Source organism: Varroa destructor, unplaced genomic scaffold, assembly GCF_002443255.2.
Source record: "Varroa destructor unplaced genomic scaffold, Vdes_3.0 BEIS01000001.1, whole genome shotgun sequence".
In the NCBI taxonomy this organism is placed as follows: Eukaryota; Metazoa; Arthropoda; class Arachnida; order Mesostigmata; family Varroidae; genus Varroa; species Varroa destructor.
The window spans coordinates 19,408,067-19,421,494 of record NW_019211454.1 but is presented as its reverse complement, the minus strand read 5'-3'; the positions used below and the strand labels follow the sequence as shown (position 1 = coordinate 19,421,494).

General features: G+C 41.9%; 2 long non-coding RNA genes across 4 annotated transcripts in view; one reads left to right on the top strand and one right to left on the bottom strand.

Moving 5' to 3' along the window:
* The window catches only part of LOC147758352 (uncharacterized), a 33,173-nt gene extending 26,153 nt beyond the window's left edge, over positions 1-7,020 (bottom strand). The window contains exons 1-3 of one of the 2 annotated variants that reach the window (XR_015326779.1): positions 6,651-6,994; positions 5,939-6,344; positions 3,001-4,869 (exon numbers count right to left, since the gene is read on the bottom strand). This is a non-coding gene — a long non-coding RNA (uncharacterized LOC147758352). Of the gene's footprint in view, positions 1-3,000; positions 4,870-5,938 lie in introns of those variants that run through there. The other variant, XR_015326778.1, reaches the window with a different exon arrangement.
* A 365-nt stretch (positions 7,021-7,385) lies between these two features.
* LOC147758351 (uncharacterized) overlaps positions 7,386-13,428 on the top strand; it is a 7,269-nt gene continuing 1,226 nt past the window's right edge. Inside the window, exons 1-2 of one of the 2 annotated variants that reach the window (XR_015318056.1) lie at positions 7,386-7,735; positions 10,872-11,018. This is a non-coding gene — a long non-coding RNA (uncharacterized LOC147758351). Of the gene's footprint in view, positions 7,736-10,527; positions 10,576-10,871; positions 11,019-13,428 lie in introns of those variants that run through there. The other variant, XR_015318057.1, reaches the window with a different exon arrangement.

Here is a 13,428-nt window from a genome sequence, read left to right as displayed (position 1 = left end):
TCGCAAGTCGTATGAATTATATCTGCGAGTTTACAGTGTCTAAATCACATTTTTAATTTCTGAGCAAATGAAACAGCCGTGAAGCTCTAAACAAATGCGTGCATCTTTCCTTCTCACCGAGATGCTATGAACTTGCCTTACTATAACTAGAGCATAACTTAAATGTACTAAGTAAACACTGCATTTACACATTAGATTATATAAAAATACAACGTCTCGTATCTAGATTCGTTTTTAATATTCCTTTGAATTTTTCGCCACCAGAAACTTCCTTCTCTAATAAGGCTGGCCTCGGTACTTTATGCTACGTACACTTCCTAAACAATTTTTATCACAGCCCGTGTATGAGAATCTTTCATTGCAAAAGCTAAGTAAACCAGACACGAAACCCGGCTACCTAAAACTCCCTAGACTCTAAAGCGCACTCCGTATCTTGTACGCGGCGCATACAACGAGTACACGGTGCCAAAGACAGCGCACCGGTCAGACTCTTCCTGCCAAAAACAAACCAGGGACTTGGCAGTCGCAAGGTCCAGCAGAAGCAGCAGCAAACTCAAGCTAAAAAGAAACGACGCTCCGAAGAAAGCTGGGCATAGCAGGAAAACGTACTCAAGACTTCTCTGAATCCCTAGCTGCTTGCTGTTAACCCCCGTCGCTCCTGCCCGAAATCCCTTCTCGTCTCCGCTATCGTCACCCCTCGTTAACGAGCGCAGGCTTCCTTCGCTCGTCCACACGTTTTACGCTACTACCGCGTCGACGCCGACGTTTCCAAGTCCTTCCCATCCAGTTGCCCTTTGTCCGGCCCCCCCGGCCTTTTCCCGAACTCTTAACTCATATGGCCCCGTGCTTTTTCACTTGCTCACGTTACCCCTATTGTCCCTATTTCATGGTAGTACAAAAACCACCATCTGGTCGACGCTTCGGATTCTTCGAAGCAGCGTCAAACTGCTGCTTCTGTTTCTTCCTCGTCGTCTTTTACGTTGCGAGGGTGTAACGCGGCCGCAACATTGCTAGAGTGGTACACACCAGCCGCAGTAGCAGAGATCTTAAATGGAACGCATGAGTCCGGCTACAACGTCATGATGGCACTGACTCACCCATGACCTGGCGGGGAGTACGATCGGTTCAGGCCTATGTCCCGATGGCAACAAACGATAACCGGCCTTGAGCCTCTACAGCAGGGAAAGAAGGCGGCGCTAACAACGTATAGCGTTCGAGGGTTCCGCTGGGGCGGCGCATGACTGGATTTTGCTGTTTCAAAATACAGGTAGTTATGTTCAGATTCCCTAAGCAACAGCTCGGCTCGACGTATGTTTGCTAAATAGTGTCTAGCGGATAGGTATGGCATCTAAAGGCAATGCCTGGTTTGTAATATATTTAGCTATGTGTAAGTTAGTTTAAATATTGGGGGGTGCTGTTCTAGAACGCCGAGAGCTAATGATAGTTAATGCGGCCGACAGCAATGCTTCGTGGGGCCGCTAGTACGGTACCTTTTTTTATTAGTAACAAATAATTGTAACTAGATATTGTTCAGTCTGACAGGAAGCACGCGTTAACCGTGTAGTATGAGTTAAGTAAATCAGTTGAGCGTTAGAAATTTTTTGTCCACTAGGAGCCACTCTATGAACAAAGTTTTTGCATACTGGACGATTCAGGAAGCAGAACATTTCCTTTGATAGCCTATCATTATTAGCTAACGCAGTAAGATATTTTTCACGCTGCAACGAAACGTCCAAGGCTAGTTACTGGGTTCTTAAGCGCACTGTCTCAATCGGTTACAATACGAAGAAACGTTGAAAAGCGTTTATTCGTGTCTTGCGATCTAATCTAATACCGTCTAGCCATGTACGGTATTAGATCAAGTATCTGCAATCGTAAAAACGTATTTATATTTGTACTTCAAATGTAATGCCAATTGCCGAATTTCGTGTGTCCTCTCCCGAAAACATGGACATCAGAGCTCGCCAGCCGAGCCTGCCTTATCGCGATTCCCATTATGTCGAATTAGGTCATCATCGACACTGTTCAATAAACTTGCTTTCTTTCCTCACTCAATCCTTTGCCCTGTCGTCCCGGCAAACCAAACTCACAAGACAGAGTCTGTTCTTCCATCCCACCTCATCTCACTCTTGGTTATCGCCAGCATATCACGAAACCCTGTTTGGCTTCGGCAATCAGCGATTCGGTGTGGCATCGTACAATGACAAGGTGCGAGGCCCTCACGGCAGCGGCTGCCTCTTGCGGCCGACCAACAGGTGATCGAGTGTGATGTCGCTGCCACCGCTGTCTTCGCAGGATGGCCCAAAGAGGTGTTGCGTCGCAAACCTTTTCCCTGACTATTTTTTTTCTTCTCAACGCTCTCTGACTGTCTACGACGATCATATCAGCGACGCTTGACTTTTCTCGGCAACGTCTCCTTTTCCGGTACATCCCTGAAGACCCGACTTCCCTAGTCTATAGTTGCCACATCGTTCTATCCTTCTTCGCTTAGCTTTCAGGGGGATTTCAGCCGCTTTGTTCTGCATTGTCTATCGCCTGTATGCTCTTGGATCACCAGTTCTTGACGGCGTGTCGTTTGCCCTGGCTTATTGTTGCCTCGTCATAGCGCCACCGTCTCAGTCAAGGTCGGCACCGTGATACCGCAGTAAGGTATCCTATTACCGGCGGAACGAGCTGCGCAAGCCGAATGGGAAAAAGGATCCAGGAACAACGCAACAGGAGCGATCGGAAGAGATGTGTTGCTTTTTATTTGATACAATCAGAAAGAGAAGCAAGGCAAGCTGACTCGCAGCGGGGAATAGGGAAGCGTCTCTGATTGAGTTCTCTGATCTGTACAAACCCCCCAACAAAACGACGCAGTAGGAAAAAAGCTGCATTGTTGATAGTCATAACGTAGCGAACGAAGTAGGGTTATATCATAGGTGTTTATTGAGTGCTACGGGGTTGGTAGAGTTGCACTATATATTTAAGATTCATTTTTGGTCTACTACCCTACATAACGAACAAATAGATGCAGTCTAGCACTTGAAGGTATGTTGACTAAGTGTACCTTTATGTTTGGTATAAACGAAAAAGCAGTCGTCAAGGGCTTCAAAAACAGTAGTGGTCCGTTGAAGATAATAACACAATCTCAGCATGCGAGACCATAATGCAATACAGAATTCAATATATTAGAGAAGCATAATATTATAGGTATGCCTGAAACTAATCGCTGTACGAACGTGTTGTTATGGGCTGCTTCTTGAGAGTTCTGGTTAAAAAGGCAAAAATGGTCTAATCGAAATGTAGCAAGCAAGTCATAATTATCTAACCGTGATTGAAATCCGTGCGTATTGTTCGGACGCAGATACGTGGAAAAATAAGCATTTCATGCCGTGGGGTCCCATAGATAGCAGACGATCGATTCGAACTTAGAATAATTTCGAAACGGCATGCTTCATGAAATGGTTAAATTTTGCACAACTTATTTTTTATGAGAAAATAATATATTTTCGTATATATTAGGTACACTCCACTACTGTCACTGATAATTATGTTAAATGTATATACTAGGTATATTAAAGAAAGAAATAGACAAAAAAAGAAGTTGGATGGAAGGAGAAGATGGGAAAAAGAGGTTAGCTGGATTAGTAAAACTGAGGACATTAAAATAAAGAAACTCTTGCAAGATCCCTTTAACACTGTAACATAATACGTTTTCTATTTAGTCGGTAGATTACAACCTCTGATTGTTTATTGAACTTATAGTTTGGGCGAAAACAATCTATGCCCTCTTAGACAATCTAAGATAACTCATTTGATATATTTTTATATTTTATGTAAAGTTTACTTTTTTTTTTATAATAATAATTTTCTTTATAACATAGTATATCATTATTTTTGCATACTCTTAGCACTCATTTAAAGTCTTATTGCAGTATTCTTGTGTAGTAAAAAATTTACCTAACAACATTAAGTAGAACATATATTTTTGTAAAATCAAAAAATGTATTTGAACTTCTGATAAAAATTATAAAATTATACTAATTAAGTAATTTTTAATTGTCTTAATAATAGATTTAATGAAATTTAAAGTATTTATAACAGAGTTAGATCAATTTTAAATATTTTGTCTTCAAATTTAAGTACTTTATATTAACATCAAAAGGTGCCCATACATCTACAACGGAGAAGAAGAGTTAACATTAGCGCCGAATACTTCTTCTCAATTAGATACGATAATTTATTTCAATCAAATGAACAATGTTTTTTTATTGAGTTTTTCTATTGGTGCCTCCTGTAATAAATAAAGACCTGAGGTATTTTCTATTTCATTCGCCTGGAATCTCTGATCATTGATCGCATAGCTAAGGCTTGCAGAGTTCATGTCGATTATCAGCATATCAATTGATAACAAATTTCTGAAGTATACCTTTCGGTGTCAGCGTTCTGCAAGGATATCAGTTCGCGTTTGTTTCAATCGTCGGTAATTTCGTGGATCGCTTGGCTCACTGATTTTTAACTAGATGGTTCCATACGCCACGTTGCTTATGCTGGCGCTTTTGGCAGAACTCTCTTATACACTAACGTATCTAGGCACAATCTTTTTCTATTTTGTCGTCCTCACCGTGGAAAGTTTCTCCAGCCGTTTCTGTGGGGCGTACTTGTATGGCCGTTCAACACGGGAAAGAGAAAGGTCCCGGCATTCCGAAAGGCCAATCTATTCCACAGTAATGGGGTAAGGCGTTACAAAGCTTATGTGGTCTTTATTTGGACCCGAATGGCTGGTCGGCCCTGGTTCGATGCGGCCTTGTTCTGGGTAGTGAGTGCATGGGGCTTGACTCCGAGATTATTGTTCACAATCACGATTTAGCAGTTTGCTTCAATTCCCTACGAAAGAAGTGACAAACATCTTTAGGGACACAGTTGAAGCAATTCTCATTAAGGCGTTACCATTTAGGACTTAGTGGTGACGTTATATTTTATTCAAATGCTGCTTGTACGGTGCCATGGGCACTGGTTAGTGGAGGGAGGAGGGTCAGCCCGATGAAAAAAGTATCTATGCTGATAGACGTTCGCGGTTCAGATCCTCTGTAAGTTATACAAAAGTAACAGCTGGATATCAGCGGCTGAATTATACTGTCGTTGACACCTCGAGAAACTCTCGACTCTAAAATCAATAAAATGCGTGAATTTTATGTTCATATGCTAAATAAGGCATCATAAGCCTTCAGCATATTTCAACATAATATGTATTTTAAATCAACATTGCCTGGCTCGTGTATTTTTAATGGGTCACTCCCTATGTAAGTATGTTAGCTGTTTCATTATTATTTGTGTGCAATTGTTAAACTTAAAAAAAATCTCATATTCTGTCGTCATTACAATAACCCTGTGTGATCTTCGCATCATAAACATGTAATAGTAGTCCTGCGATCAAGATAATGCAGAAGGTTCGCCACGTGGCGGGTAACTATCATGACGCTATCCTGTTACCCATAGACAATTTTTGCTCTATAATGAAAATACGATCTAATGTTAGAGTTCGAGTATATCTAATCCAAGAACTGTTCAAAGAAATTTTCGTATCATATTATCTATTCTATCATTGAAATGGATATTTCACTAAAACTGTGTTGCTTAAATCAATGGCGTTGAAACAACGGTCGAACAGTCACAATTCAGTTATGATTTCATTATCCACCGTATATTAGTTAGTACTGATCGAAAATGAAAACCGTTCAGATCCCAAATTTCTTCCGTGCGCCACCTTATCTCAATGCCGGTTATCAGACCAAGCATTAGCACCTTTAGCGCCGCTAGCCCTCCGAGTGATTTATCTAGCACAGCAGTTTCTTTCATCTCGAATCATACAATTACATACACAGCACGATATATACATTTTCTTTCTTTTTTAACACCAAAAATCACCCAGTCACAATAAATCAGTGACACTCACCAGTACACGTCCACACGTCGCTAGGTTTTCTCAATACTTCGATTCGTAATCTGGGATCTATAAGATAAGATGTTCTCGTTCACATTTTTGCGAGCCGACCACATTCCGCAGCGAAGGTTTTTCCCAATGTTGTTGTAACCCCCCTATATTTTATTGCCTTGAAACGTTGAAAGTAATATCAATGTATAGCGATGCACCGTCGTCAGTGCGAGAACATTCGTAAACAACAAACGTCGGGACACACGACGCGTTGCCTTTGGGGTGACAGAGTTGCAACGAAAAGTTCCAACCACATAGGCCGCTGCTATAGCAGTCTTTTCCGCCGCCGCTATCGCCCCTACCGAGCTTTTCCAGACACATCGGCGAGCTGCCGAAGGTATGGCATCTAGGCAACGCCGCACTTTACCTGTCCCACCGATAGAAATAAAACCGATTTCACTATTGTGCTGGTATAAGGAGCAAATAGGAACGATGCAGGTTCGAATATTCGAGGATGTTTAGAATGCCGGCATTGGGAAGTGGGCAAACAGAATAAGGGGTATTGAGGGTCTGAAGGCGGGGGTGCATATGCAAATATTCAACTCTGCTAGCGGTAACGAGAGGCTTTCAAGGTATAGGAAAGAGACAACAGAGACTCAGATGGCGTTCGGCGTGGGCGATACAATCGAACACTACGGCCACTATTTGACCAAGAAAGCAGTATCTGACTTACAGTGCTGCTCACACGACGCCCGTCACTACAGTGGACCTGCATTCGTCCTGCGTTCATTTTCATATTGCGGCCGGTCTACCCGTTATTGTAGTTGCGTAATCGTCACTTAACGACGCGTTCGCTTCGCTTCGATGATACTCTCTCTCTCTCTCTCTCTCTCTCTCTCTCTCTCTCTCACATACACACACACAGACTTGCACACTCTCTCCCATCGGGACTTACGAGACCAACTGGCTCTAATCGAACGAAAAGCCACAGAATACGTATGGTGTGCGAGTCTTCCTATACGCCACTCTTTGCCCCACCTTTCGATGTCTCAGTTCATATTCCGATCTTCCCTCAATGCCTAGAGCAGACAGCAAATAATACACCACCGTAGATCGCGTTCGCCCGACCGGCCAAACCATTTCACTTGCCTCGTGCATATTCAATGAAATTCTCACCTAGCCTCGCCGTAAGAGCCAGTTAAAGACGCGAAATAAAACCGGGACAGGAATTGCCGAGCGTGCATGCGCGGCAAATTCAAATGTGAACACATCATCATTATGTGTTAAAGTATTTGTAGTTTACTGGATCATCTTCTTTTGTTTTATTCGAACTGTTTTTCTTCACAAAAGAAGTACACGTGCTTTACCATTACATTGGAGATAACAAAAAAATAATAGGGAAACGTAAATAGAGAGAGGGGAGAGGGCAGAGGACACGTTAATAAATAGGCCACATGGAACGAATGACATATCTAGACAGATATTCAGCTCATTTTTAGATAACATTGTTTGATGTGAGACCCGTAGTTTTACTAGACCCAGGTTTATATATACGCTATCATTTAGAGAATGGCATGTTTGTCAATACCAGGTCTTTTATTTCGGCTTCTCCCTAAAACAACGGGAGTTCGCCGTTGTCATCTTGCAATTGTCTAGTCCTACGTGTACAGGCGGAAGGTTTGAAACGGAAGTGCGAGCAGTCTCCCTTCGGCCTATGCGTGCCTAAAAAATCACTTGTACGGGATATAGGTCATCCCAATCAAGCGCTGCTATCTGACTACGAAGCAACTACAGCCAATAATGCAAGGAATGATAATGGTGCGTATAATCAATTCTACCGGGTTTAGCCTTCAAGCCAATTTCATTACTGATAGTCAGACCTAGCTTTAGCCTATAATAAAGCTACCATGGAAAAACTCAATTCACAATGGCAGAACCGATCTAAAAGCAAAAAGCAACGTCACATATGAAGTTGGTACGTATTACTGCAGTTAAAAAAAACGCGAACTAAAATCTTTCATCGCCATGGCAAATGTCTTAAGGTTGGACCCGCTTTCCCTAAGTGCAATTTACGTCTTAATAGCTAAAAACGGTAAATGAAATGTGACAATGAGTTTCAAATTATACAGGTAGCTACTATTTAGAAGTCATATATTTACATAGGACCCAACCATATGTGCAAGAAATAGTATTTTTCGTGTTTTACATCCGGTACTTAAATTACTGGGCATTTCACCACACTGCTCGTTTCCAGCACGAAACGAAGTGTGTCTGCGCCTGGATTCGAATCTACCACCACGTGATCCTAAATTAGCACGGAAGCACATTACTTGCCGCGCTATCGCGGGAAGAAGTGCCAGGGTTGCTGGGCCACTGCGTTGTCGTTAGGACCACTGGGTCTCCCAACTCAACCGGAAATAAATTCGGGGAACGGAAAGTTACCCGAAAGTAAACATGTGAATATTTTCTTAGTTGTTTACATAACACACTAAGATGACATCTAAAATTTCGTTCTGTATCGGAAAAACCGTATGCCGCGTCTCGAAGACGTATTCTCTTCTTTGTACTCGATTCGTGTTAACTCCTAACTATGCTGTGGGACACTGTGACGTATTGGCATACTCTTTATCCCCTTTCCAAGCTCTAAATGAATTAGATCGGGTTCCAGCTAGCAGACTTCTTTTCCAACATTTAAAGGAACGCATGCGTAGCATTATCGATCGATAGCATTGTCGGTATCACCAACCTGTTATATAAGACTATTCCTATCATTTTTGGCAAGAAGAGTTTAATGCTTAAAGAGTTTTTCGGTTAGTCCGGAGTTAAAGTTCGGAAACATTCAATTAGTTTCGATAATTAATGGGGTCCTGATAAGTTGTTGTTGTTTATTCGTAGAGCTATAACTGGGTTTCATGCAATGAAAAAGTCTCAATTTAAATTGTTGCGCGTATGGACCAGGAAAAAAAACGCTCCGCTCGATTGTACGAAGAAGCAGAAAGAAGGTTTCAAGATACTGTACGGCAGTCATTGATGACTGAAAGCTATAACGCCTGCGTATCGGTAGCTGAAATTGTGTCGAATGGCTTTTATATAGAATAACAGAAGTGTTCACAGAACTTACGCATTGCTAGTCCACAGGTTTATGCTTTAAAAAGTTATCGGTAATAAAAGTTCCGTTACCCGGGCGACGTCAGGAGTAACTTGAATCAGAGCTCACGTCTCAAATAACTGTAAATATGCGTTTTAAAATAGTGCGACCCCTTTTTGCTTAACGTGTGTCGTTACGGTGCTTTCTGGACTATTAACTGCCATCAAAAGAACGAGGCTACACGCAAATAATAGTATAGTCATAATATAGAAAAAGCATGTGGTGTGAAGAACAAGTGGCATAGGTAAAGTTAAATACGCCCCTATGCTCGGTAACTAGAACGAAATTGCACGAGTGAAACGTACAGTTTAACGATTCTCCGTTTAATGGTTATAGAGGCCATATCTTCAGCCTATAAATTATACTCTATTGATGCACGTACGCTGCCCACAAAGTACGTTTATTGGAAAATCAACCGATTTCCTATCTAAGTTACGACAACGGTTAGGCTTAGCTTCGCTCGTAGAAGGAGCCGTAGAAGCTTTGGGCAATTCTACCAAGTCGAATTGTAACAAGGGAGATTTTAGTCAATGGTAGGCAATTATCAGGACTGATTGGAATGACTTTATGGGCGCTAAATATTTAGAGCGGTTGATTCTCAGCCGGGATCTTTTGTTAATTAAGTGCTACTCGTGAATATCGAGCTGTTCGATGTTGAACGATCTAGGCTTTAAGGAGCGTTCCCACATCAATTCCTATCGAGTTGGAGAGTGGGTGATTGCGTTCTGCCATTGCTCGATAGGGAAATGTACTACGGATCGGTCAGGTAAATGCTTATTCTGTGATGGTGCAGTCGTGACGTATCTGCTGGACTTAAGTACATACGGGCTAGTTCAGGTACGAAAGACAAAAGATTCATCCTCTGCTGCACGACGCTGGTCGCTTGAATCTATGCACAACGACGGCATTGGACGTAAAATAAGACACCTTTATTTCTTACCTATTTGCTTGAAGCACTTACGAAGAAAGAAACAGGAAAAGAAAGCGAGATTCAGTGACGAGAGCCCTAACTCGAAAAACCGCTGAATCATCAAATTTGAAAGACTGAAGGACTCTAATTATTCACTCTTATGACACCGGCCAAATCCTTCTATGCTGTTCACTGCTAACAAATCAGCATAATGCATATATTATAGAATGACCATATCATGTAATGCATTGAAAAAGAAAAATCGTAATTAATAGTACCAAATACGTCTACGCTATATTTTATATAATAGGCAGAGGATTGTAAGGCCTTACAAGTCAGCCATTTTGTGCGCCTCGAGTCGTGCATCCCCCTGCTGTGTGTGATCTTATGATTGCTAAGCTAAGGCTAGATGCAGTATGGACATTGCTCGAAGATTAACGATTTATTGCGAAATTAATCAACAAAAAATAGGCCCACTACACAAATAAGTCTTTGACAATATGAGGAAATTTGCGAAATTTTACAGAGATGGCTCAGTTCAGGTACTCGAGTCTTTTATAGCGTTCTTCGTCGTCACGACGGATGAGGATGTACAATAGCGTAAGTTTAGTTTGTAGAACCTTTAAAGATCTTAAAATATGTCTGAAGCCTTTGCAAACAAAAACTTCCTCGCACAACCGTATTATCCACGGTTTCAGATTAGGCAGCTTTAATGAAATAACGTTGTGAGATTATGATGAACAACTGATAATGCCTTGTCACAGGTCTAAGGGGTACTGTACTGAGTCGCACGAAGTAGAGCGTAGTTTATTGTGTTTTTAGTATTCTACGATTCTTTTTTATTATCTGTCATTGTACCTCATTTTTCATTTTCAAAATCCACTTTACTTTCTCAGATACGACGGCCACCTACTCCTGGTACGTCCAGGCATCCACACATTGTGATCACTCCCAGTCCCCAACCCGTGACTCCAACTTCCCCATCTCGCCACCTTCATCTTTGTATGGCCGTCAATATCATGCTTATATGCTTCTTTAAACCGGTAGGTAATTTCCGCTATTTTTCTCCTTCGCTTCGTTCCCCCTACTTGTGTCCATCCACCTAATGGTTCATGAGGGACCATCGACTAATGTGGCACGTCCCGATAAGTAATGACGCGCCTGGGACAGGTGATCCCCGCAGACTTTTTGTAACTTCTGTCTCTCATTCTGCTAAACATATTAAAGCCTACTTCACGGCTGCCGATATATGTACATTCTTTTTTTTATTGTTACAAAGATATTGCTCGTTTTAAGCCGTAAATGAGACTTATATATTTTTCAATGGCTGGCTATAATCGTCCTAGCTGTTGACAGTGCAGGTTTCCGGGAAGATAATTTTGCCAGGCGGCAGCAGCAGCTCATAATGCGGCATTCCTTTCCAGTCCTACTACACACAAAGCACAATTTTTTTTTTTTTTGGCGTCAGTCTGGCTTTGTTACAAGTTGTAAGGTACACTTTCTAATTTGCACATTATTTTATGTAGTTCACATCCCAACACTTGTGATCAGTCGCTTTAAAAATGGCCTGATTTTGGTGGATTTCTGTAACGTTTCAAGACAGAAAGATTCATGTAGATTCCTTTACGTCAACTCGTGTAGGGCCCAAATATCGAGCTTCTTTTTTCGTAGCCAGCTATCTTTAAAAAAAAAGGTTTAAAACAGCTTAGTGATAGATGTTTAGTTCTCAGGCGGTACGATGGCTAGTCACACGTCGATATTGGAACTTTTAGAAAAATTTCGTGAACTTCATCACCATTTAAAACACTACATTGTATGAGCTCGAAGAGTTTTGTTGAATGGCATAAAAATGGTGCCAGGGATTAATGAACGACATGATATCTATCACAACGTCCCGTAGATCTGATAGTAATGTTTATGGGAACCTGATTTCTTGAAAAATCTATGATTAAATGGCAAAGCGAATACCAACATGCCTGTTTAAACGGTTCGTCCCTTTCCATATATTGTTCCTAATCGCATCTGTAGCACTAAAAATCCCCATCAATCTCTGCAAATTTTTGCTTTTAGCTCCTAGAATCGGGCTTGCGTTGCTGAACGCTCGAAGCGAAGACGTAAAGCTTCGCACAGCAGTAATGAGTTGGCTAGGCGAATACGCGAGGCAATTTTATATTACTATATGTGGTCTCAATGCTCTTCAGAAGAAAGAGGTTTTGACGCAATTTGATTGTTCGAGATTCTTCATTATAAGATTTTCCCAAATTACGCGTATCCCATTCGTTGCGGTCGGGGCCACCATGAGGTTGAATATGCTCACAGCGGTTGTGAGGAACAAGCCATGATTTGATTGACCATATGGCCAGCACTGCCCTTTTGCATTTTTCGGTGACGTGCGCAGTGAAACCTCTGCCGTTCGGGGAGAAAGGCGATCCCAAATACGGACACCGATTTGCATAGACATGAGGCGACCTACCGAAATACAAGGTGTAAGTGGTCGTTGTCCGTACTCCACTCCTAAGCTTCATCGTCCCTGTCTCGGTCAGATTTACGATCAGTCCCAAATCTGTGACTGCCGTATGGAACCGGGCTAGAGATTGCTACACATGATACCTGTGCGATCCGCTTATCACCACGTTGTGCATGCATACAAGATAAGTTCAACTAATTTTCTTGGCCCTTTGATTTGATTAGAAAGGCCTTTCAGCAAGATAAGAAATAAAAGTGAACTTAGGCTGTAGGTCGGAACCAGAATCATTTTCTGTGTAACAGGCAGGAGTTTGACTGCTTCGTTGCTGATAGTAATTTTGTTTTCCTGCAGAATCCTGGCACAATCACAGAGACATTCACTCCGACCAGCGTGAAGACAACCTTGTTCCTGGGCGCCGAGTTAAGGGCTGCCTTGAACACACCGTATAGCAGATTGCACAACGTGGCAAGTGCCCTCTGACGTTGACTATCAGGATCTTGCACGCTGTTTCTGTGAAGCATTTTTTCCGGTGCCTAGATGTTGCCTGGTGCTGGAGAGCAGCTTATAAGAAACACTTTCGTTTGCTATTACTCGTTATGATGATCGCCGTTTCTTTTAAAGATCACTAAAGGGACAGCATCTTTTCACCAGGAGTGTACCTACATGTACATATTTATTAAATAATGGCATCTAGGACGGTGTCAGAACGACGGCGTATTTGAGAGTTTCGTTGCATACCCTAAGTGGGCTGCGGGCTTTCTTTTTCACTTGAAGTCTTGTTGAAGGATATCTTTTTATATTGGAAACTCTTCCTCCTTATTTGCCGAAGCGAAAAGAGGTATTGGACGTGGCATCGTATCCCTTGACACAAACATCCTCGAGAAATGATTTATGAATGCCGTGGAATATCACCTTAGATTAGTGACTTTAAAGTCGTTTACCTACGGTCTGTACTTTTTATAAAGCCCTATATATATATATATATA